Source organism: Bos javanicus, chromosome 17, assembly GCF_032452875.1.
Source record: "Bos javanicus breed banteng chromosome 17, ARS-OSU_banteng_1.0, whole genome shotgun sequence".
In the NCBI taxonomy this organism is placed as follows: domain Eukaryota; kingdom Metazoa; phylum Chordata; class Mammalia; order Artiodactyla; family Bovidae; genus Bos; species Bos javanicus.
In genome coordinates this window covers 29,193,536-29,215,734 of record NC_083884.1, presented here as the reverse complement: position 1 = coordinate 29,215,734, position 22,199 = coordinate 29,193,536, and the positions used below count along the sequence as shown (strand labels likewise).

General features: G+C 35.9%; 1 long non-coding RNA gene across 2 annotated transcripts; it reads left to right on the top strand.

Annotated features, from left to right (window-relative positions):
- The first annotated feature begins 9,015 nt into the window (after nucleotides 1-9,015).
- Nucleotides 9,016-15,545, top strand: LOC133228609 (uncharacterized). 2 transcript variants are annotated; one of them, XR_009730289.1, is made up of 3 exons: nucleotides 9,016-9,123; nucleotides 11,768-11,949; nucleotides 15,283-15,545. It is a non-coding gene; the product is annotated as an uncharacterized LOC133228609 (long non-coding RNA). The 2 variants fall into 2 exon arrangements; XR_009730290.1 differs by having other exon boundaries at nucleotides 9,017-9,123; nucleotides 11,772-11,949.
- The last annotated feature ends 6,654 nt before the right edge of the window (nucleotides 15,546-22,199 follow it).

Below are 22,199 nucleotides of genomic sequence, written 5' to 3'. Positions count from 1 at the left end.
GTGTGGAGAGAGCTCCTTTTCCTTAAATGTGTTTCTCAGAATCTTGTATTTTGGTTTTTATCTATTGAAGCTATCTTGGTCAACAGATTTAATGGAATTTTCTCATTCTTCCTGATTTCTGTGCAGCATGTGACACTAATGACCCTTTCTTTCTTCTTGAGGTTCATTTCAGAGTTCTTCTAGTTCTTTGATTAGTCCTTTGCGATGTCATTGTTTTCTTTTTTCCTGGTCCTCCAAGTATGTCTTCTCTTTGTTTCTGCTCTTAGATCTCTTGTGTTTTACATTGCCCACTGTGGCCATCTGATCCTCTTCCATGCCTTCAACCTTAATTTCTATTCATATTTCTCTAATATATGTATATCTGTGCCTAACTTTTCTCCAGAGTGCTAGTCCTACATTCCTAGTAAATCTCATTGTGTATCTGCATGTGGATATCCTGACAGCAACTCAAACTTAACATTCCTGAAACTGACTTATCAATTTCCAGGTTTTGGTTGAGCATCTCTATCTAAAGTTGCCCCATTATCTTCTAAATCAAGCAGACAGGAAACTTCTGCCATCTTTGTTGCATTCTCTCTCGCTTATTATGTACCATTAGTTGCCACATCTTGTAACCTTGCAGAGTTTTGCTATTTAGCAACTGTTAAGTAGTGTGAATGACCACTGAATGGAATCGCTATATACTGAACCAAACAGCAAATAGTGACTAGAAGGTCCATTAGAACCCTAAGCATTGCCTGATAGCAGGTCAGTCACGCGAGGGGATGAGTATTGGAAATAAAACTTGGCTGGACCATTAAAGTAGAAAGTTATGGAAGACAGAGAGAGGGCCACGGCCCAGAAAACTAGGCGTCCACGTAATCTCCAGCCTCTAGACAACTGCAGTGCTGGAGCATGCCTCTCAGAATAGAGTCCTCTGTGTAGCTTTGTTAGAGTTCTCTGGATAGCAGTGTCTCTGTAAACATTTTTGAATAACTTAACAGACTCTCAGTGCTATTTGGATATGAATAGGATAAGAAGAAAACATTCAATTAAAAAGTTGCAGATATGATTTCTTTCATTTTATCCCACCCCCACTATAAAACATTTGAAAGGAAGTGATTTAAAGAGCAAGCTGGGCCTTGTGAATGGCCCAAATAACATATAGTGTAGTGCAGTATTTCATCACCTCCCTACTTTTTATAACTAGTGACTGCATTTTGTCAGCTGTTTTCCTAAACCATACTTCCTGGCATCTCAAGGTTACATTTTGGTCATTTGTTTTTTTGAGCTGCCTGTCCTTCCCCAGTGGATTGATAACAATATAGAAAGGCCCATTTGTGCAGTGTCTTTTTTTTTTTTTTAAGTAAAGCAAATGAATTTTTGCATGTTGCCTTACTGACAAGTTTGCAAATTGCCAATCTTTGCTCTTTTTTCTCCCTCCCAATTTTTCATGGTAGTAATTAAGGGCTGTAAATTTCACTTTATCACTTGTGTTAGGAATAGTAGCATAAATCATAGTAATAGCACCGTTTATTTCAGTAATGCCAGCCTGACTGCAAATCACTTGTAAATTGGTTCCATGGATGTACCTCTATCAAATTAATCAAAAACCACCTACTTACATTTCCTGAGCTTATTTCAAAGGCCTAGTACAGTGAAGAAGAAAGACCATTGCTGACCTTTCCATTTTTATTTATTTGTGAATTCTGAATGGCTCATGCATGTATTTTCATTTTGAATCTTGGCGAACATCTAACTGAGCTTTTTATATAGTGCTTTTTTTTTAAAAATCACAGGTTGGGATTTGTGCCCCAAGTAATTTACTTGCCAGATGGTCCTACTGTGGTTTATACATAGTCATAACAATGTTTGATTGGACATAAAATTGTTAACCATTAAAGAATTTGTGAGAAGTAATACTTTTCTGCTGGAAAAAGATTTTTCAATTGAGCATAATGGTTTTCAACTTTGGGAAGCTAGGCAGCAGTCCCTTATGTTTGTCCCCTAGTAGCCAAGAAGGTGGTATCAGTGTGTTATTCTGAATTTGGAGGGAAAAAAAAGAATCTTTCCTTATGTGTTTTCCTTACATTCCTGCTTACGCTTTCTGGACGACAGCTAAGACAACTCCAGTTCACGTGAAGTTGACTCCAGTGTACCGTTTACCTAACATGCTGAGTTCTATCCTGGATATGTTGTCTTCTTTGGGAATTTCCTGATGTACATTATTCATGTCCAGCTTACTTCTTATTTATTGATCTCCTGCCCTAAGAGGAGAAAGAGAAGTTTAAATTTAGCAATAGCTTATTCTTACCCTAAGTCAAACATTCTTAGTGGAAAAAATACAGGTTATTTATTTTAATTTTACATTTGGAATTACAAGGATGAGATAAAATCAAGTTCTAGGGCTCAGATAATAAAAATATAATAATAAACATGATCTATAACTTTATATTTATATGCATACTTTCCTTCTATTTCTGCTTCTGATATATAACTTGGTTTTGAGAAACTGTTATCTGTATGCAGATTCAATATTTCAGTGAGTTTTTTCTTGTAGAGTCTTTAAGGTTAGCATAAGAAATCAAAAATAAGTTTAGGGATCTTAACTTTCATAAACAGTTTGCTTTTGCATTTAATTTAAAAGATAATGACAAATTTCCTATAAATTCTTATAGTTTTAGTATCTAGTTTTAATCTCTGTGTATTTTCCACTCTAGTTTTTACTGTTAAATAGTCTATATTGAAGATTTCACACTTGGGAAGTTGGAATAATCTTTAAAGCAAATCCACTTGCTATTTTTTTCTCTTCTCCTTGGATGAACATGTAATTGGCAATACTTTACTTCAAAGAATTTCTTTTATTAGAAAAAGAAGAGAGAGAAGCAACAGATGGCCTTGAATCTTGCTATTCTCTAAAAGAAATTAAATAAATAAATAAATAAATATTTTATTTCTATGTAGCAAAATCAGAAAGCCCAGAGTGAGTTTGATACATTTTGAAATAATTAAATAATGTTAAATAATTAAATAATGTTAAATAATTCTTTCAGTAACTATTTTATCCTTTAGTCCTATGTATGTACATATGCAGTAATTCTCATGGAGAAAAAAGTCTTTGGAGAGCAGTGGATTAAAATATCAGAATATTAAGTAGAGATTTTAAAGAGTGACAATTATAATTATTATGAATTCTTTCATGTGTGTGGAAGAAGCTAGTATTGAAAGCATCTGAAAGCATACCCATGAAATAAATATTTGCTATCTGTAGATCATATATTAAAACTATATTTGTAAACTTATTTATAAATATATATGTTTAAAGCGTATTTTCATTGTCTAGTTTTTCAGTAACCCACTTTGTCATATAAGTGTGAGAGAGAATAAATTAAAATAATTTAGCCACAGGAAATTTTTTTAGCCTGTTAGATTTACTTTATTTATGAGACTTTAAGATAGTTCAGTGTTGCTTCTTAAAGATAAACCCAATAAAATTAAATCTTGAAAGCCATCACATTTAACAATAAACCAGTGATTAACTGATAAGTTCTCAAAGATGGTGAAATAATGATCTTTTCTTCTATTCCTTTCACCTCTATTCTCTTCTAAAATAAATCATTTCCAGACTGTCAACAAGCATGAGAAATTTCTAACTAAAGACCTTTCTCTCTCGAAGACACTGAAAAGAGGCTTAAAGTGAAAAGTGCCATAACTACAATAGTAAGTGCATTCTACCAAGAATAAATAAAAATTGCAAAGCTTGACAGTGAAGAGAACAGAGGGGAATTCAAGTGACTAAACCTCAAATAAAGGATTATCCTTGTTTGTGAGGAATCTGTTCCAGTAAGAAATTGATCTAGAAACCTCTGTGTTCAAAAAAAGCTGGGCAGTTTTCTGAGCTGTAGGGAAACTGCCACTGAGACCAGTCATCCTAACTGGACAGTGATCTGCCTACAAGTCTTCAGGTCCCAGCAATAGACATCTGCCTTGGCCTTGACAGTTATTAGGCCTTAGGTCTATTTATTTAGACAGCAGCTGTCCTAAATCAATGACACTTGCACAGTGATTAAAATAAATTTGGTACTATATTTTTACAGCTCTATTAACTTTACCATTTGACTTTCTGTTTTGTAAAAGGGGGAAAATGAAAATTGAGAACTGTGCATATACTGTTTAAGTGCATGCCAACCAGATTAAAATCCCATCAGCAGATGTAGAGATAACTGAACCAAAGTGACAGATTTAACACTGCTGTCTGTTTATGTGTCAGATACAGTTAAATGTTTTGCTGAATTCTTAAAATGGTTTGGCTCTGTAGTATCTAGCATAATCAACACTGAAAACTGGAGCACGATTTTGTCTTACTATGTGGAAAAGGCTATGTGCGCTTGAGGATCAAGAAAATTGCTATTGAAAGTGGTATGTTAAAAAAATGGGTTTGATTAATGAAAACAAAGTTGGCTATTTGAATATATTTGTTAGGAGGAAATGAAATCATTAATTCATTTATTTACCAGACTTTCGCTGAGTACTCTTTATGGGTCAGATTCTGTTAGGGGCGGAAGAGACAAAGTCAAATAACGTGTAGTTTCTGCCCTTTTGGAGCTTTTGCTACAGTGACATGTATCCACTTTTTCAAAATGTTTTGTTAATTTAGTTAATATTGATTGGATTTCTTAAAAACAAGTTTTCTCTGAATTTTTTTTTTTTTTTGGTATATGTTTTCTTTATATCTACTTTAAATATCTCTTCTTCTGCTTTGGAATAAAAATAGAGCAAAACAACAGAACAGAAAATAAAACAACAAACACCACCAAGCCAAGCTACTACACTGAGAGTCTACAAAGTAAGGAATCCCGCTAGCTCTGAAAGGAAGAAAAACTTTTTTCTTCTATATTAAAGACTGTACTGTACCTTTTCTTTGAGGATGGTTCTTTATGTTAGAAGTTCATTGATATATGAGTGTCACCTGCAGAATCTGCTGTATTGTTTAATGCATTTCACATTTTTAGCTGTAGGTGTATACAGTTTTTACAGGCTTCCAAGGTGACTCAGTGGTAAAGTGTCTACCTACCAATGCAGGAGATGTGGGTTTGGTCCTTGAGTGGAGAAGATCCCCTGGAGGAAGAAATGGCAACCCACTCCAGTGTCAATGCCTGGGAAATCCCATGGATAGAGGTGCCTGGCAGTCTACAGTTCATAGGGTCGCAAAGGAGTGAGATATGACTCAGTGATTAAACAACAACAATACAGTTTAGTAGGACACTATTATGCAGGTTTAAATAAGAAGAATCTGATGTCTTTATGAGAACCATTACAATCCTTCCCAAATTATAAACACTACTTTTTGAGGAAAGAAAATAGGCTATTAAACTGCACTGAAATCATAATGTCAACTTTCAACTTTGCTGGCTTTGGTTTACCTGTATTTAGTTTTATGAGTTCTACTCTGATCGAATACCCCTGATATCATATATGGGGTTTGACAAATAAGAGGATTCACAGGCTAATTCGGTTATTCAACAAATATTTTGTGAGCATTTACCATGTACAGGGTGTTATTCTTGTGACTGGGGTTATATGTGTGAACAGGAGTCTAAGCTCTTTTCTTCAATGAGCTCATATTCCAGGGAAAGTCCTGATTAGCAAAGAGTTCAGGTGGAGAAATTCCTAATGATTCTGTCCCACAGAATGAGTTATCTGTCTTCAGGAAATAAAACACTGCAGTGTAGGACTTAGTATCTCATACATTTACTCTTTTAACGTATGCTTAGGGTGCACTCCAGTATTCTTGCCTGGAGAATCCCAGGGACGGGGGAGCCTGATGGGCTGCTGTCTATGGGGTCACAGAGTCGGACACGACTGAAGCGACTTAGCAGTAGCAGCATGGTGCACCTACTGTGTCCAAGGCTATGTTCTAGGCATTGGATCCTCTCTTAATATTCAGATTTAGGAGATCTTGAATGTCTCCTATGAACTTGTATTTTTATAATTACCTTACAATCATACAGTTTTTTTAAATGACCACTTTAATCAGTTCATTTTGAATGTAAATAATCTTAGCTAGGATTGTAGTAAGAGCTATGTGGCAGAAAATTCTTAGTGGGAAGCAATAGCTAGTACACTATGATGATGCCTTCTATTATATGTTGCTAATTGATAAAAAAAAAAAACAAACCAAAAACTGTTGTATGTATTTTTCTTTTTTAGCCATGCCACTTGGCTTGCAGGATCTTAGTTCCCTAACCAGGGATCGAACCCTGGGCTCCTGGCAGTAGAAGTATGGAGTCCAAACCACACTGGGCTGCCAGGAAATTCCTTATTGTAATCTTAATCAAGCAAAGTTGATGGCCAAGATGGTGTTTCAGGGGGAGTACTGAAGATCTTTACTGATTTTCTTGCTGAAATGATAATTCCCTCCTTAAAAAGAAACTGTAGGAATGCCTCAGTTTGCATCTCTGGTTCTACTCAGATGCTTAAACAAGGAATTCCTTGAAATTACAGAAACGGTCACCATAAACCTTGAAGAGATTGGCCTGAAATATTTTTGAGGACCAGATTTTAATGTGGTTTCTGAATCAAGTTTAAAATTTTCCAATTAAAAAAATCAATCAATGAGAAGTTCAGTAGGAAAAACTAGGGTTTGAGAGGGTAGGTGGCAAGCTGATGATGTTGAGGTTCAGGATATCAAGGGAATGCCTTTGTGATAGCGTATAAGTAGTACATTGGTTCCCTCTTCCAGCTAGTAGATGGAATCTTTTGCTTCACCACTCAGAGCAAAATTTAAAGAATTTAGCAGCAGAATATCTAAATATTGGGAGGTAGCACAAGGGACAAGGAGGGAAGAGCACAGAAATGCTACCTCAATCTATAAGTGTCTTCACAATTTTTCTTAGAATCTTGCCTTCTGCCTAATATAACAGGAAGATCACATGGAAGAGTCACTTTGGGAAGCGAGAAAGATGATACTGTGAACAATTAAGGATGTTAAATCAACCAGTCATGTGGTTTTCTCTGTGAATAGATACTTCAGTTCAGTTGCTCAGTCATGTCCGACTCTTTGCGACCCCATGGACTGCAGTATGCCAGGCCTCCCTGTCCATCACCAACTCTGGGAGTTTACTCAAACTCATGTCCATCGAGTTGGTGATGCCATCCAACCATCTCATACTCTGTCATCCTCTTCTCCTCCTACCTTCAATTTTTCCCAGCATCAGGGTCTTTTCCAATGAGTCAGTTCTATCACATCGGGTGGCCAAAGTATTGGAGCTTCAGCTTCAGCATCAGTCCTTCCAATGAATATTCAGGATTGATATTTGCATGAAATCTTTCCCCGCATCAGGGTCTTTTCCAACGAGTTATTTCTTTGCATCCGGTGGCCAAAGTATTGGAATTTCAGTATCAGTCCTTCCAATGAATATTCAGGACCGATTTCCTTTAGGATTGAGTGGTTGGATCTCCTTGCAGTCCAAGGGACTCTCAAGAGTTTTCTCCAACACCACGGTTCAAAAGCATCAATTCTTCGGCACTCAGCTTTCTTTATGGTCCAACTCTCACTTGCATACATGACTACTGGAAAAACCATAGTTTTGACTAGACGGACCTTTGTTGGCAAAGTAATGTTTCTGCTTTTAGTATGCTGTCTAGGTTGGTCATAGCTTTTCTTCCAAGGAGCAAACATCTTTCAATTTCATGGCTGCAGTCACCATCTGCAGTGATTTTGGAGCTCAAAAATAGAAAGTCTCTCACTGTTTCCATTGTTTCCCCATCTATTTGCCATGAAGTGAAGGGACCAGATCCCATGATCTTAGTTTTCTGAATGTTGAGTTTTAAGCCAGTTTTTTCTCTCTCTTCTCTCATTTTCATCAAGAGGCTCTTTAGTTCTTCTTCTCTTTTGCCATAAGGGTGGTGTCATTTGCATACCTGAAGTTATTGATATTTCTCCCAGCAATCTTGATTCCAGCTTATGCTTCATCCAGGCTGGCATTTTGCATGATGTACTCTGCACAGAAGTTAGATAAGCAGGGTGACAACATACAGCCTTGACGTACTCCTTTCCTGATTTGAAACCATGTTATTCCAAATGATGTTTGGGACAACATTGTTCCAAACAATGTTCTGTTGTTCCATGTCCAGTTCTAACTGTTGCTTCTTGACCTGCATACAGATTTCTCAGAAGGCAGGTAAGGTGGGCTGATATTCCCATCTCCTGAAGAATTTCCCATACTTGTTGTGATCCATACAGTCAAAGGCTTTGGCGTAGGCAATAAAGCAGAAGTGGGTTTTTTCAGGAAAACTCTCTTGCTTTTTTGATGATCCACTAGATGTTGGCAATTTGAGCTCTGGTTCCTCTGCCTTTTCTAAATCCAGCTTGAACATCTGGAAGTTCACAGTTCACATACTGTTGAAGCCTGGCTTGGAGAATTTTGAGCATTACTTTGCTAGTGTGTAAGATGAGTGCAATTGTGTGGTACTTTGAACATTCTTTGGCATTGCCTTTCTTTGGGATTGGAATGAAAACTGACCTTTTCCAGTCCTGTGGCCACTGCTGAGTTTTCCAAATTCTCTGGCATATTGAGTGTAGCACTTTAAGAGCATCATCTTTTAGGATTTGAAATAGCTCAACTGGAATTCCATCACCTCCACTAGCTTTGTTTGTAGTGATGGTATGATCTTAGCCACAGTCAGCTCCTGGTCTTGTTTTTGCTGACTGTGTAGTGCTTCTCCATCTTCAACTGCCAAGGATATATATAATCAGTCTGATTTCAGTATTGATCATCTGGTGACGTTCATTTGTAGAGTCGTCTCTTGTGTTGTTGGAAGACGGTGTTTGCTGTGACCAGTGTGTTCTCTTGGCTAAACTCTGTTAGCCTTTGCCTTGCTTCATTTTGTATTCCAAGGCCAATCTTGCCTGTTATTCCAGGTATCTCTTGACTTCCTGCTTTTGCATTTCAGTCCTCTATGATGAAAAGGACGTCTTATTTGGTGCTAGTTCTAGAAGGTTTGGTAGGTCATCATAGAACTGTTCAACTTCAGCTTCTTTGGCATTTGTGGTTAGGCCATAGACTTGAATTACCGTGATACTGAATGGTTTCCCTTGGAAATGAACAGAAATCTTTCTGTCATTTTTGAGATTGTACCCAGGTACTGCATTTTGGATTCTTTTGTTGACTATGAGTGCTATTCCATTTCTTCTAAGGGATTCTTGCCCACATTAATAGATATAATGGTCATCTGGATTAAATTCACCCATTCCAGCCCATTTTAGTTTACCAGTTCCTAAAATGTCGATGTTCACTGTTGCCAGTCTCTTGTTTGACCACTTCAGCTTCTAAGATACTTCAGTATATTCATTTATTATTTGGCCTAATGCTCATTAGTCATTCTACAAATGTTCAGTATTGTTAAGTGTTAAATGTGCTAGACAATGGGAACAACCTGGTGTACAGGGTAGACTTCCTCTTTGACCTCTTAGAATTATATTTTTCTCATACAGAAAGGAATAACAGATAATAAAAAGTTTATTCAGCTGAACAGTGGTTTACTGGTATAGTCTGAGTTCTAAACATTAATTTGTTTTTCTGTAATACTTTCAGAAAATAAAAAAATGGCATCCTGTTCTTCTCTTAGTAAATGGTAAAGAGTCTCTTCTATGAATGTAGCTAAAATGTCAGCTCTGTGAGGACAGGGACTGTTTTGTTGATACCATCTGCCCAGTTCCTTGAAAAGATCTGTTGCATGGGAGGCACTTATTAAATACTCACTGTATGACAATCAGGAGCTTGATAAAGTCAGGAATTAATTTAAGCTTCTTGATACAGAAGCAGGTGGAATGAGAAAAATAATGGTATTCTATTTGGATCCTAGGGGCTTCCCCAGTGGCTCAGTGGTAAAAATCCACTTGCAGTGCAAGAGACGTGGGTTTGATCCCTGGGTCAGGAAGATCTCCTGAAGAAGGAAATGGCCACCCACTCCAGCCTTCTTGCCTGGGAAATCCTATGGACAGAGAAGCCTGGTAGTCTACAGTCCCTGGAGTTGCAGAGTCAGACAAAACTGAATAACTCAACAACAATTTAGATCCTAAGATTTGTTGGTGTTCAGTGGGCTCAGATCTTTATAAAAAATATATATTTTTAAATGACTTTTGGAAAAATGACATCCCAAACACTTAATGCTTGGTTCTTATGGTAACATTTCTCATCTTCAAATGTATCAAGAAATTACAGTCATAATGGAGAACTTACAGAAATTTTTGTTTTGAAAGGAAGTCAGACAAGTTACTTGAGATTATCCTAGCAGAAGAATAATATATTGAATTCCAATAATTTCACAGTGGACCCTTTATCCTAAATGTTCTCCTTAAAAACAATTCTGAAAGGGAGAGAACTATTGGCAGCTCTATGGAGTTACAATAGAGCCAATTCCAGAGGGGTAAAATTCCTCACATACTTTTTTCTCCAGATGCAAAATAGACTGTCAAGGGGAATCACTATGACCAGTGGATTGTGTTTATCAGACACCATAGATTTTGGTTTATGGATCTCTTCATAGAAATTGTCAGTTGTTCTGTGGACAACATTGTTACAGCAGTTCCCTGAAGAGTTTTTTTTTTTTTTTTAATTGAATTGTCTTGATCTCTGAGGGAATGGAGTTGGAAAGCAGAGAAGATAATTTGGCTCTTGACTATCACTGTTTTCCAAATGGGTAATTTTTAAAATAGGATTGTCAGTGATTCTGGCTGACTTAAGTTAATATTAGATTCTTCATTAAGGGTTGACAGGAACTATCTGGGAGCAAAGGAAGGAAGTCTATGGAGAGATAATCTGTGTTAAAAAGGAATCCAATATTCTCTATTTGGGACATGGATTGTTTCCAAAGCCTAACTCTGTTTTGCCTTATCCCTGTTAAAAGATTATATTAATATGCATTAATGAGATGAACCATTTAAAAAGGTAAAAATTGATGTCAGTAGAAAATTACTAAAAATTACAAAACTGATAAAATAGTTGTTGATGAATGCATTATAATAGCCAATATAATAAATATAATCAGTTTCTGAAATAGTGACAAAGAATGAAATGACTAACTCAAACAGGTAGGGGCATATAAAATCCATTAGAAGTTATCTTCGTGATTCAGGTCAGGTTCATTAGGGTATGGTGACTGCTATAGATCTCCATAAAGATAGGGCTAATGAGCAAACAAAGTAGTTTTCCTTACTTTTCCTTAGAACTCCAAGCATGAAGTACCAATACCTAGGTCTTCAGTATCATTGTGCCCTTATAAAGATTAGCTGTTTGTACAATATGATCTGAAATTTTATATACTAGTGAAAGTGAAAGTGTTAGTTGCTCAGTGGTCCCCTGACTCTTTGCGGCCCCATGGACTATAGCCCACCATGAAATTTTCATGGAAATTTCCATGGAATTTTCCAGGCATGAATACTGGAGTGGGTTGCCATTCCCTTCACCAGAAGATTTTCCCGACCCAGGGATCAAACCTGGGTCTCCTACACTGCAGGCAGATTCTTTATCATCTGAGCCACCAGGGAAGCCAATAACAGACATAAATGTTTTCAACTCTTTATAAATAATAAAACTGTGAATGGGGTGAATACTCAATGGCATTACTAATGGGTTTTCAACTTAGGAGCCATGAGTTACAAGCTTGCCTTATAAAAAGCATATCATTTTTGTCTAATTTAAACTTAGGTTCTATTTGTTTAATACATTAATTCTGCCAGTTGAAAATTATTGCTTTTTTGATTATTAACTCCAAACTATGAAAGAAAGATCTGAGTTTACAATTTAAAATCAGCGCTACCTGGAAACAGTGGAATGGGATTCTATTTCTTCCTTGGGAATATTTTCCACCTGGTATGGATAAAATGAATTCATATGCAATTCATGGATCAGGGATTAGAAGATTCAATACCACATGAAGAAATTGAGGATGGACAAGGCCTAACTTGTGAGTATGCAAATAATTTGATTATGTATTTACTTTCAGATTTTATCTTTAATGAATTGTGAGAGGGCGATACGAGCTTTAACTACAACTCCTTAAGTTCTTTTTTAATATGCCAGAAGGATTTTCATTGCATTTCTGGTGATTAAAATAAGTAGCTCTATTCACATATACTGAGATTTTTTCCAAATTTATTTAAAAACACTTTCTGGTTTATACTATGATAGCTAATTGGAACTAAAAATGCCAAGGAACAATTTTAAATTATTTAGGCTCTCTAAATTATAGAATTAAATCTAACAAGTAACCTTTATGTTTTATATTATTTTATGTTTTATAATATATTTATAAACATATGTAATATGTTTATATTATTTTCTCAACCCTCCACAAGGGAAGCCCAACCCTCCATAACTCCAACCCAATTCTAAATATGGTTTACTTTTTGCAAATATTCCCTGTGTATTATATTTTATAGATATTTGAAATTTTTGGTTTGATACCTGCTCATTTCAGATGCTACACATTTTAGGGGAAAGATGCTTTAAACATTCATCATTTTTTCACAGTGCCTAAAAGTTAAAAACTACACATACATGTAGAATTATAAATATTCAAGTATGTGTAATATAATGTATATATATCTTTTTGTGTTCTTTATGTATAACACAATTGAATTATTTTTAACATTTTTGCTTGACCTGCTTTTTATACTCTTTAACAACTCCATTATTTGCTTCAACTCCCACCTAATTGGAAATGAATCTACATAGCAGTCAACTTGAATCAACTTCCTTCAGGCTGTGCTAGGCACTCTACAGGACTGTATGATTTCTGTTTGCTTTTATGAATGATAATAGTGACATTGCCACTGGTAGTAAAAGCTTGCATACTTTGATAATACATAGGTAAAGCTCATTCTACAGGAGTTATGTATGAATTAAACTATTGGATTGGCCAAAAAGTCCATTCGGGTTTTCCATACAGTATGAAAAACCTGAATAAAGTTTTTGGCCAACCCAATGCTTAATCAGTATACAGTATGTCTGTGTGAGTTGAGTGAACGTGCTTTGTAGTAACCAGGTATTCACAGAAACTGCCAATAAGACATGAGAGGAGATTGTCTTTAATCCGTTGTATATTCTTGCCTCCTTTGTCAAAGATAAGGTGTCCATATGTGCGTGGATTTATCTCTGGGCTTTCTATTTTGTTCCATTGATCTATATTTCTGTCTTTGTGCCAATACCATACTGTCTTGATGACTGTGGCTTTGTAGTAGAGCCTGAAGTCAGGTAGGCTGATTCCTCCAGTTCCATTCTTCTTTCTCAAGATAGCTTTGGCTAATCGAGGTTTTTTGTATTTTCATACAAATTGTGAAATTATTTGTTCTAGCTCTGTGAAGAATACCGTTGGTAGCTTGATAGGGATTGCATTGAATCTATAAATTGCTTTGGGTAGTATACGCATTTTCACTATATTGATTCTTCCAATCTATGAACATGGTATATTTCTCCATCTATTAGCGTCCTCTTTGATTTCTTTCACCAGTGTTTTATAGTTTTCTATATATAGGTCTTTAGTTTCTTTAGGTAGATATATTCCTAAGTATTTTATTCTTTCCATTGCAATGGTGAATGGAATTGTTTCCTTAATTTCTCTTTCTGTTTTCTCATTATTAGTGTATAGGAATGCAAGGGATTTCTGTGTGTAGATTTTATATCCTGCAACTGTAGTATAATCATTGATTAGTTCTAGTAATTTTCTGGTGGAGTCTTTAGGGTTTTCTATGTAGAGGATCATGTCATCTGCAAACAGTGAGAGTTTTACTTCTTCTTTTCCGATTTGGATTCCTTTTATTTCTTTTTCTGCTTTGATTGCTGTGGCCAAAACTTCCAAAACTATGTTGAACAGTAATGGTGAAAGTGGGCACCCTTGTCTTGTTCCTGACTTTAGAGGAAATGCTTTCAATTTCTCACCATTGAGGATAATGTTTGCTGTGGGTTTGTCATATATAGCTTTTATTATGTTGAGGTATGTTCCTTCTATTCCTGCTTTCTGGAGGGTTTTTATCATAAATGGATGTTGAATTTTGTCAAAGGCTTTCTCTGCATCTATTGAGATAATCATATGGTTTTTATTTTTCAATTTGTTAATGTGGTGTATTACATTGATTGATTTGCGGATATTGAAGAATCCTTGCATCCCTGGGATAAAGCCCACTTGGTCATGGTGTATGATTTTTTTAATGCGTTGTTGGATTCTGATTGCTAGAATTTTGTTAAGGATTTTTGCATCTATGTTCATTAGTGATATTGGCCTGTAGTTTTCTTTTTTTGTGGGATCTTTGTCAGGTTTTGGTATTAGGGTGATGGTGGCCTCATAGAATGAGTTTGGAAGTTTACCTTCCTCTGCAATTTTCTGGAAGAGTTTGAGCAGGATAGGTGTTAGCTCTTCTCTAAATTTTTGGTAGAATTCAGTTGTGAAGCTGTCTGGACCGGGGCTTTTGTTTGCTGGAAGATTTTTGATTACAGTTTCAATTTCCGTGCTTGTGATGGGTCTGTTAAAATTTTCTATTTCTTCCTGGTCGAGTTTTGGAAAGTTGTACTTTTCTAAGAATTTGTCCATTTCTTCCACGTTGTCCATTTTATTGGCATATAATTGTTGATAGTAGTCTCTTATGATCCTTTGTATTTCTGAAAGACATGAGAGGATACCTTTGTTGTTGCATGGTAAACCTCAGATTCAGGCCATTCTGACATATCTTAAAATGTGAATTGAACAAACTGATTATATAAAATTTTTTAGGTGAGATTTGAATTTAAAAAAAAGTATGTACATAATCATTAGTTAGTATAGAAATAATGATTTCTTACTCCTCAATGAATACTGTAGCAAGTTCTGTACATGTATCCATGAGAAAAATATTTTAAAAAGATCTAATTCATTATTATATCATTTAAAAATAATATAACCAATATATTAATGAACAGTTTTAAAATAAATTTATTTATTTTAATTGGAGGCTAATTACTTTACAATATTTTAGTGGTTTTTGCCATACATGGACATGAATCAGTGATAGGTGTACATGTGTCCCCCATCCTGAACCCCGCTCCCACCTCCCTCCCCATCCCGAACCCCGCTCCCACCTCCCTCCCCATCCCATCCCTCAGTGTTGTCCCAGTGCACCGGCTTTGAGTGCCCTCTCTCATGAATTGAACTTGGACTGGTGGTTTTGTGTGCATTTTTCTTTAAATTTTATTTAATGAATAATAAAAACATGGTGGTGTCTTTAATACTTAAAATTTGACCTTTTCTTTTCTATGTGACCTGAAGCCATCACCTTGAATATTTTAAAACTTTCAACCTGAAGTGGATTATGGGAGATGACTGGGGAGCAGCCAGACTTGGAGCTGTGGAAAGAGCTTTCCTGTGATCCTTTACCTTCTGACAACACAGGTTATAACTCATGAAGAAAGGCACTTAACACTCCATGTACCACCACCTTTTGGCCTCAGCTGGACAGCTGAAGTAAAATCATTGTCTGCTACCACTGTAGATGTTCCAACAACATGCCAGAAATAAATCATTTAATTGAACAGGGCTTTTACGCTTTATCTTTTACTAATAATGATTTTTTAAAAAAAATGATAAGAGAAAATAATTGTTTGGATGTTTCTTTCCCATCAACTCATCCTTCCTGGCAAGTTTTCTGTTCCCTGAAATAGAGCTTTTGAAAATTAAGACAGATTATGATATGTTTCTGTTAAAATGCCAGTCATACATTGCATAGTGCTGAGACCTGAAGTAGAAAAATGAACTGCTGCAAATTTTGCCCTTAAGGAAAATAGTGCTTTTCTCAGTGCTTTGAAAATACTTCTCAGTGTTACACTTTAATATATTATTTATTTTCTAAATATGGCAATTTTCTTGTAGGGATGGCATTGCAGGTCATCTGTCAGAATAAATGCTAACCTAGCCTAAAATACTCTGAGAAATATTGGTTTAGTGGACTAGAGTAAGTCCACTAGTCATTACATTATTAAATTATTGGGCACTTGTTGGATTCAGAAATGTTTTGTATGTTAAAAGTATATCTTTCTCTAGCATCCAGCACTTTCACTGAGTTTCTGAGGAATCAGTTTATTTATGGTGGCAACAATAGTTGATTTTGAGACCTTAAGCTTAAAGATAAACTATTTCTTTTCTGCATCAGCCTTTGAATTTGGGTGTCATGGAAAAGTAGAACAGGATAATAGTACCACGCAGTGGCCCATGTAACTGGTGGGCAGAGATTCTTTGTTGCCCTGGAGAGAAGAGGAATCCGATCCTAAAAAATTTGCCTATCCTCTCGTTTGCCTCTCTAAAAACAGTTTGGAGTTATTTATAAATTAAATCCTTGTTTAGTTAAAACTTGTTCTAAATAACACAGTGTAGTTCTAATCTTGTGGCAACTTCATAGTCCGTTCTGGGGATTACAAAAGTGAATATTCTTGACAATATTGAGGACAATTCTTAACAAAAATGAGGACAATAACAAACAAAAAAACTCGAAGAAATTTAATGAATAACAACTTCACTTGGAAACTTAAATGTAGTAACTCACATCCTGAAAGAATGAATGAAAAAATAAACTCCATTATTTCTGAGCTCTTAATTATGGTAAACCAGTTCAGATTATAAGTTCAAAATTCCCAGCACTTCATACTTAAGTTTGAAAACGTACTATAGTTTAAATATATGGTGCAGTGAAATTCAAGTGTGAATCCACCCCTCCAGACCTCCACCCTTAGCTGGAGGGAAAATAGCATATTCTCATGTCCTGATTCATCAAAGGCCAGTTTTCAGGTGTTTTGATGGTTAAATCTGTCTAGTGAGTGTCCATCAATTTTATACAAAGATTTCTCTGTAGGCTGCCTTGCTTCTGCAAATGGGAGTTTAGGAACTTTAAATGAAAGAGTGTATAAAGTTTTCTTTGCTGAGTGTTATTAACTGAGGGACTCTGGATTAATTTAGCAGCCAGGTCTGTTCTTTCAGCCATAAGCCATGCTGTCAGAGAAACTTAATTACACTTTAAGTGGGATGCAAATGAGTTGTGACACTACATCATTTCACATGAAAGGTTCATTACTTACATTAACTTGCACAATGCCTGCTCCTAAACCTAGACTCATTACAATATTCCTGGGATTTTTTTTTTTTTAACATAGCTAAATACCAATAGGGTTTTAACTTTTAATAGCCTGTTTCTTTTTTAATATTTAAGACTATAAGTGTTCACTTTATTAAATGATTATGAATTGAACTTCTAGATACATAAATATATTAAGGCTGGCAGAAAAAAAATGTTCTATCACTTTGCTGCTCAATAGCGCATTCTCAGGACCCGATTATTCTTTAAAGTAACTTTATATCAGTAACTTCTTTAGCACTAATATCCATGACTTGAAACAGGAAATTTAGAAAGCTTTAAAATCAGAAGTCTGAGGAGTTTTATCCTTAGGGCTTAACAGATTTTTCTGAGGATCTGTTGGGTGATTTGGGGTGAGGAAACATAAACATAAAAATACATTGTATATTGATAATTGAAAGCTTGAGTGGTGGGGATAAATCAGTCATGACTATCTGACAATGTATTAGGAAAATAAAACAATATATTTGATCCTATTCTGAAGAAATGGTTCTGGAATTCTAAGGGGAGAGAGAGTTCATTTTAGATTCATACCTCTGTTCTTTGATGTGGTAATAAGAGTTTTAGAGAAAATTAGTTGTTTTCTTCCTAACATAATCAGTTACTATAATCAATCTTTGGTGCTTGAAAAATTTGTCCTCAAGGATTGGTAGCAGGAAAAACAACAGTAGCAGATTTTTGTCACTTACATCTTGGCAAAGTACTTTACTTGTATTAGCTCATTTCATACACACACATAAAAGCCCTGTGAGGCAGGTACTCTGTCCCCATTTTACAAATGACAAAACAGAAAAAGAGAGGGATTAAGCAAATTGCCCAGAGTCTCAACGGTGTGAGAGCCAGGGTTCAAACCTACTCATTCTACCTGCTTTTAACCACTATGGCATACCACCTATGTTGTACAAGGGATTTTTATATTTTTAAATATAATAAAAAATATTTTAAAATAAGTAGATGACAAAGTCCACAAAGTCCACAGAAATCATAGTGGAGAACAGATCTTCATCCCGTTAAGTAAAGAATGTGATTTTTAAAAAAATTGAAGTACAGTTGATTTACCATGTCATAGAGGAACATGATATAATTCATATTGTGTCTATTTATTCAAGTAAACCCCTAGGGTTTAGAATCAAAGTTTTGTTATAGTTTTTTAAGATTTTTTTTTTGATGTAGACCATTTTTAAAGTCTTTATTGAATTTCTTACAATATTGTTTCTGTTTTATGTTTTGATTTTTTAGGTGGGAGGCATGTGGGGTCTTAGCTCCCTGACCAAGGATCAAACTTGTACCTCATGCATGGGAAGGAAGTCTTAACTACTGCACTTCAGGGAAGTCCCCAAATTTTATTATAATTTAATATACCAGCCATTAGATGCTGTTTCATCTTAAGGCACAAGTCTTTTTCCTAATGAATAGTTCATGTTTATTTATTACAAATAGACTTTGATATCAAACTGGAACAGATATGGAAAGGCAAATTATATTCTTCATTGCAAATTTATAGAATAAGGTAAAACCATGTAATGCCCTGAGCTGCTTCACTGTAATTTAATCTACTGAACTTGTAGTTAGTTTACTAGTAGTTTGGTGTTTGAGGGAATTATACAATTTTTAAATCCAAATTTACCTCCTCATAACATGACCATTCCATCTTTTAAATTATAGGAAATATGCTCCTAAATTGAGGATAATATGTATATATTGAAATTTATATTCCTTATTGTGCCAGTCATCAGTTTACTGCCTCTCAGCTTCAAATTCATCCTGTATTGCCTGCTCTGCAGTAAAGAAACGATCCTGTAATCATTTCTCACTTTCAACAGGCGCAGCCGTTCAGCTATGACAATAGAGGGCAGTGGAGAGACATTGTAAGAGAAAGGAGTTTCTGTTCCTCTCTCTGATGCTGTCTGTCTTTTATTTGCTTTCTCATACATGGCTTTCAGCAATGCATGAAGGGAGTAAGCATCCAGGTGTAACTACTGCCCCCTTCTCCCCCCACTAGCTACAGTCCTCAAGCACCACTGTTTCTTGGGGAAAGTACATTCCTGGCTCTCATCAGATGACTGTCTCATTGCCAGTGTGAACACTATGCCCCTTGACCAAAATGTTCATGAAAACACGTCTGAAGTTGGAGAAGAATATGAGCATTTTAGAAGTAGGATAAACATTAGAAATCATCTGGTCTAACCCTTCCTTTTTGTAGGAATCCAGAGAGGTTTATTCCATGTGTTGTCACACCTTTTATGTAGCTTGTAACACTTTTAAATCTTCCCCTTCAGGGTTTATATTTTAAATAATGACACTACTTATAATTATTTAAAACATTCCATTTGAATTGCAAAGGAGATTTTATTTAACTTGAATTTCAATGAGTATTTATTGACTTTCTACAAATTCTCCAAGTGTTTTATGGACTACAAGAATAAAAAGGAGACATTATTTTCTAAGCTAAAACAAAATATAAAAAACCCCAATGAAGCAGTATACCAAGGTAGAATATGGTAAAATCCACAAGAGTTATCCTCCAATTAAAAATTACTTTATAAAACCGCAAGAGTTATGCAGAAAGAGACTGGAAATCATATTTGGGGCAATAAGGGAATACTTTCATGAAGACTATAAGACATATAAACAGGAATGGTAGGGTCTAAGAGTTAGACTTGAGGAGAGGGGAATAAGAGTATATGGATAATTTAAAGCATAAACAAAGTTTCAGAGGCAGAAAAATGTTTCACACTGGGATGTCAAATGCCCTCTAGCTTGTTTTATTGTGGGCATAGGCTAGTTACAGGAGAATAATGGAAAAACTCGGCAAAATTACAAATTTTTGAATTTAAATAGATCATGACACATGGTATTTCAATAAAAATCAAGAAAATGTAAGATGAGATGAATAAACGAGTTAATCATAATTATATTCATATAAATTCAAATTGCATGAATTAAACAATAGAACTTTGAAAGAAACCAAATTCTTCATCTTTGACATCTGAAAAGAGCCTTAAAAAGAGCTAAGAAAGAGCTAAGTTGTTTGGATATGACAATATAAAGATTTCTCACTGAATTATATATGAAAAATTTGGTTTCATTTTTAATAATCCTAAAATTATTTTCTCCATCATTGAATGTTAAACATAATATCTGATATTGACTTATATTAAAGAAAGTTAAAGGGCTTCATTTTCTGGATGGGGGGATTAGATAACCTAAACAGCTTTCAATTTTTGTAAATCTAGAAGATTTTTTGGAGAAGGAAATGGCAACCCACTCCAGTATTCTTGCCTGGAGAATCCCATGGACAGAAGACCCTGGAGGGCTACAGTCCATGGTGTTACAAAGAGTCAGACACGACTGAGCTACTAACACACAGAAGATTTTTAATACATATAATAGAACATAAAAACTGTTCATTTATATGCCCAAAAGGTAATTTGAAAAATTCCAAAGGAGATAAATGATGAGGAAACAAAGCCCCAGAACAAAAACTAATGTGGAAGCTGCCTTGGGAGGTGGGGATGGGAGTTGGGGTTGGTTCCATCTCTCAGTTCTCAGGAGCTGGAATTTAATGGCCCTGTGGGGACAGAAAATGACACTGTGGATACATGAATCAGGGAGTTGAAAATGAAATAGAAAATAAAATGAAAAAACTATTGAAGATATGCAACACCAGTGAAAAAGTCAGGGGTGAACTTGAAAAATATCTACTCACTGGTACAGACCGTCAAAGAAGCAACTTGCCAGTTTCTGCCTGAGCTGGGAGATGGGGTAGCAGAATTTTCCTCTGAGAGTTTACAGATGTGGGCCTACCTTCACATTCATTAAAATTGAGTTACATCAAATAATGTAGATAATCTCAAAAGTATAACTTTGCATATATACATACAGAGCATAAATACAGTATACTGATGCTGCTGTTTAGCTGCTCAGTCATGTCCGATTCCTTGCAACTGCATGGACTGTAGCCCACCAGGCTCCTCTGTCCATGGGATTCTCCAGGCAAGAATACTGGAGTAGTAGCCATTTCCTTCTCCAGGGGATCTTCCCAACCCAGGGACTGAACCTGGGTCTCCTGCATTGCAGGTGGACTTTTTACCGACTGAACCACCAGGGAAGCCCATAGTATACTACTATTTTATAAAGAATAGACATATGCAAGATGGTACTTATTGTATACACATATGAAGTTAAAATACGCTTACTCCTTGGAAGGAAAGTTATGACCAACCTAGATAGCATATTCAAAAGCAGAGACATCACTTTGCCAACAAAGGTCCGTCTAGTCAAGGCTATGGTTTTTCCTGTGGTCATGTATGGATGTGAGAGTTGGACTGTGAAGAAGGCTGAGTGCCGAAGAATTGATGCTTTTGAACTGTGATGTTGGAGAAGACTCTTGAGAGTCCCTTGGACTGCAAGGAGATCCAACCAGTCCATTCTGAAGGACATCAGCCCTGGGATTTCTTTGGGAGGAATGATGCTAAAGCTGAAACCCCAGGACTTTGGCCACCTCATGCGAAGAGCTGACTGATTGGAAAAGACTCTGATGCTTGGAGGGATTGGGGGCAGGAGGAGAAGGAGACGACAGAGGATGAGATGGCTGGATGGCATCACTGACTTGATCAACGTGAGTCTGAGTGAACTCCGGGAGTTGGTGATGGACAGGGAGGCCTGGCGTGCTGCGATTCATGGTGTCGCAAAGAGTCGTACACGACTAAGCAACTGAACTGAACTGATAGAGTTTATAGGTAAAATTATAAGACTGTGATTGGAAGTAATAAACATCAAACATGCGAGAGAAAGGGAGATTAATGAATTTTTCTTAAACTGAGTATGGTAAAAAATGCTTTAAGGAGACAATTTAGGTGATACAAACAAAATTTCTTAACACTTGAGGAAGCAAACAGTCTTTATTCAGAGAACTGAAAAATGGGGTGGGAGGCAGGAAGCTGTGATAGGATAAAAAATAAAGGACAAGGAAGCGAAAAATAGAAAATATCTAATTGGCTATGGCCACATAGTCAACCTTGTTTGAGATAAGAAGGGAAAGGAAAATAACTATAGAGCC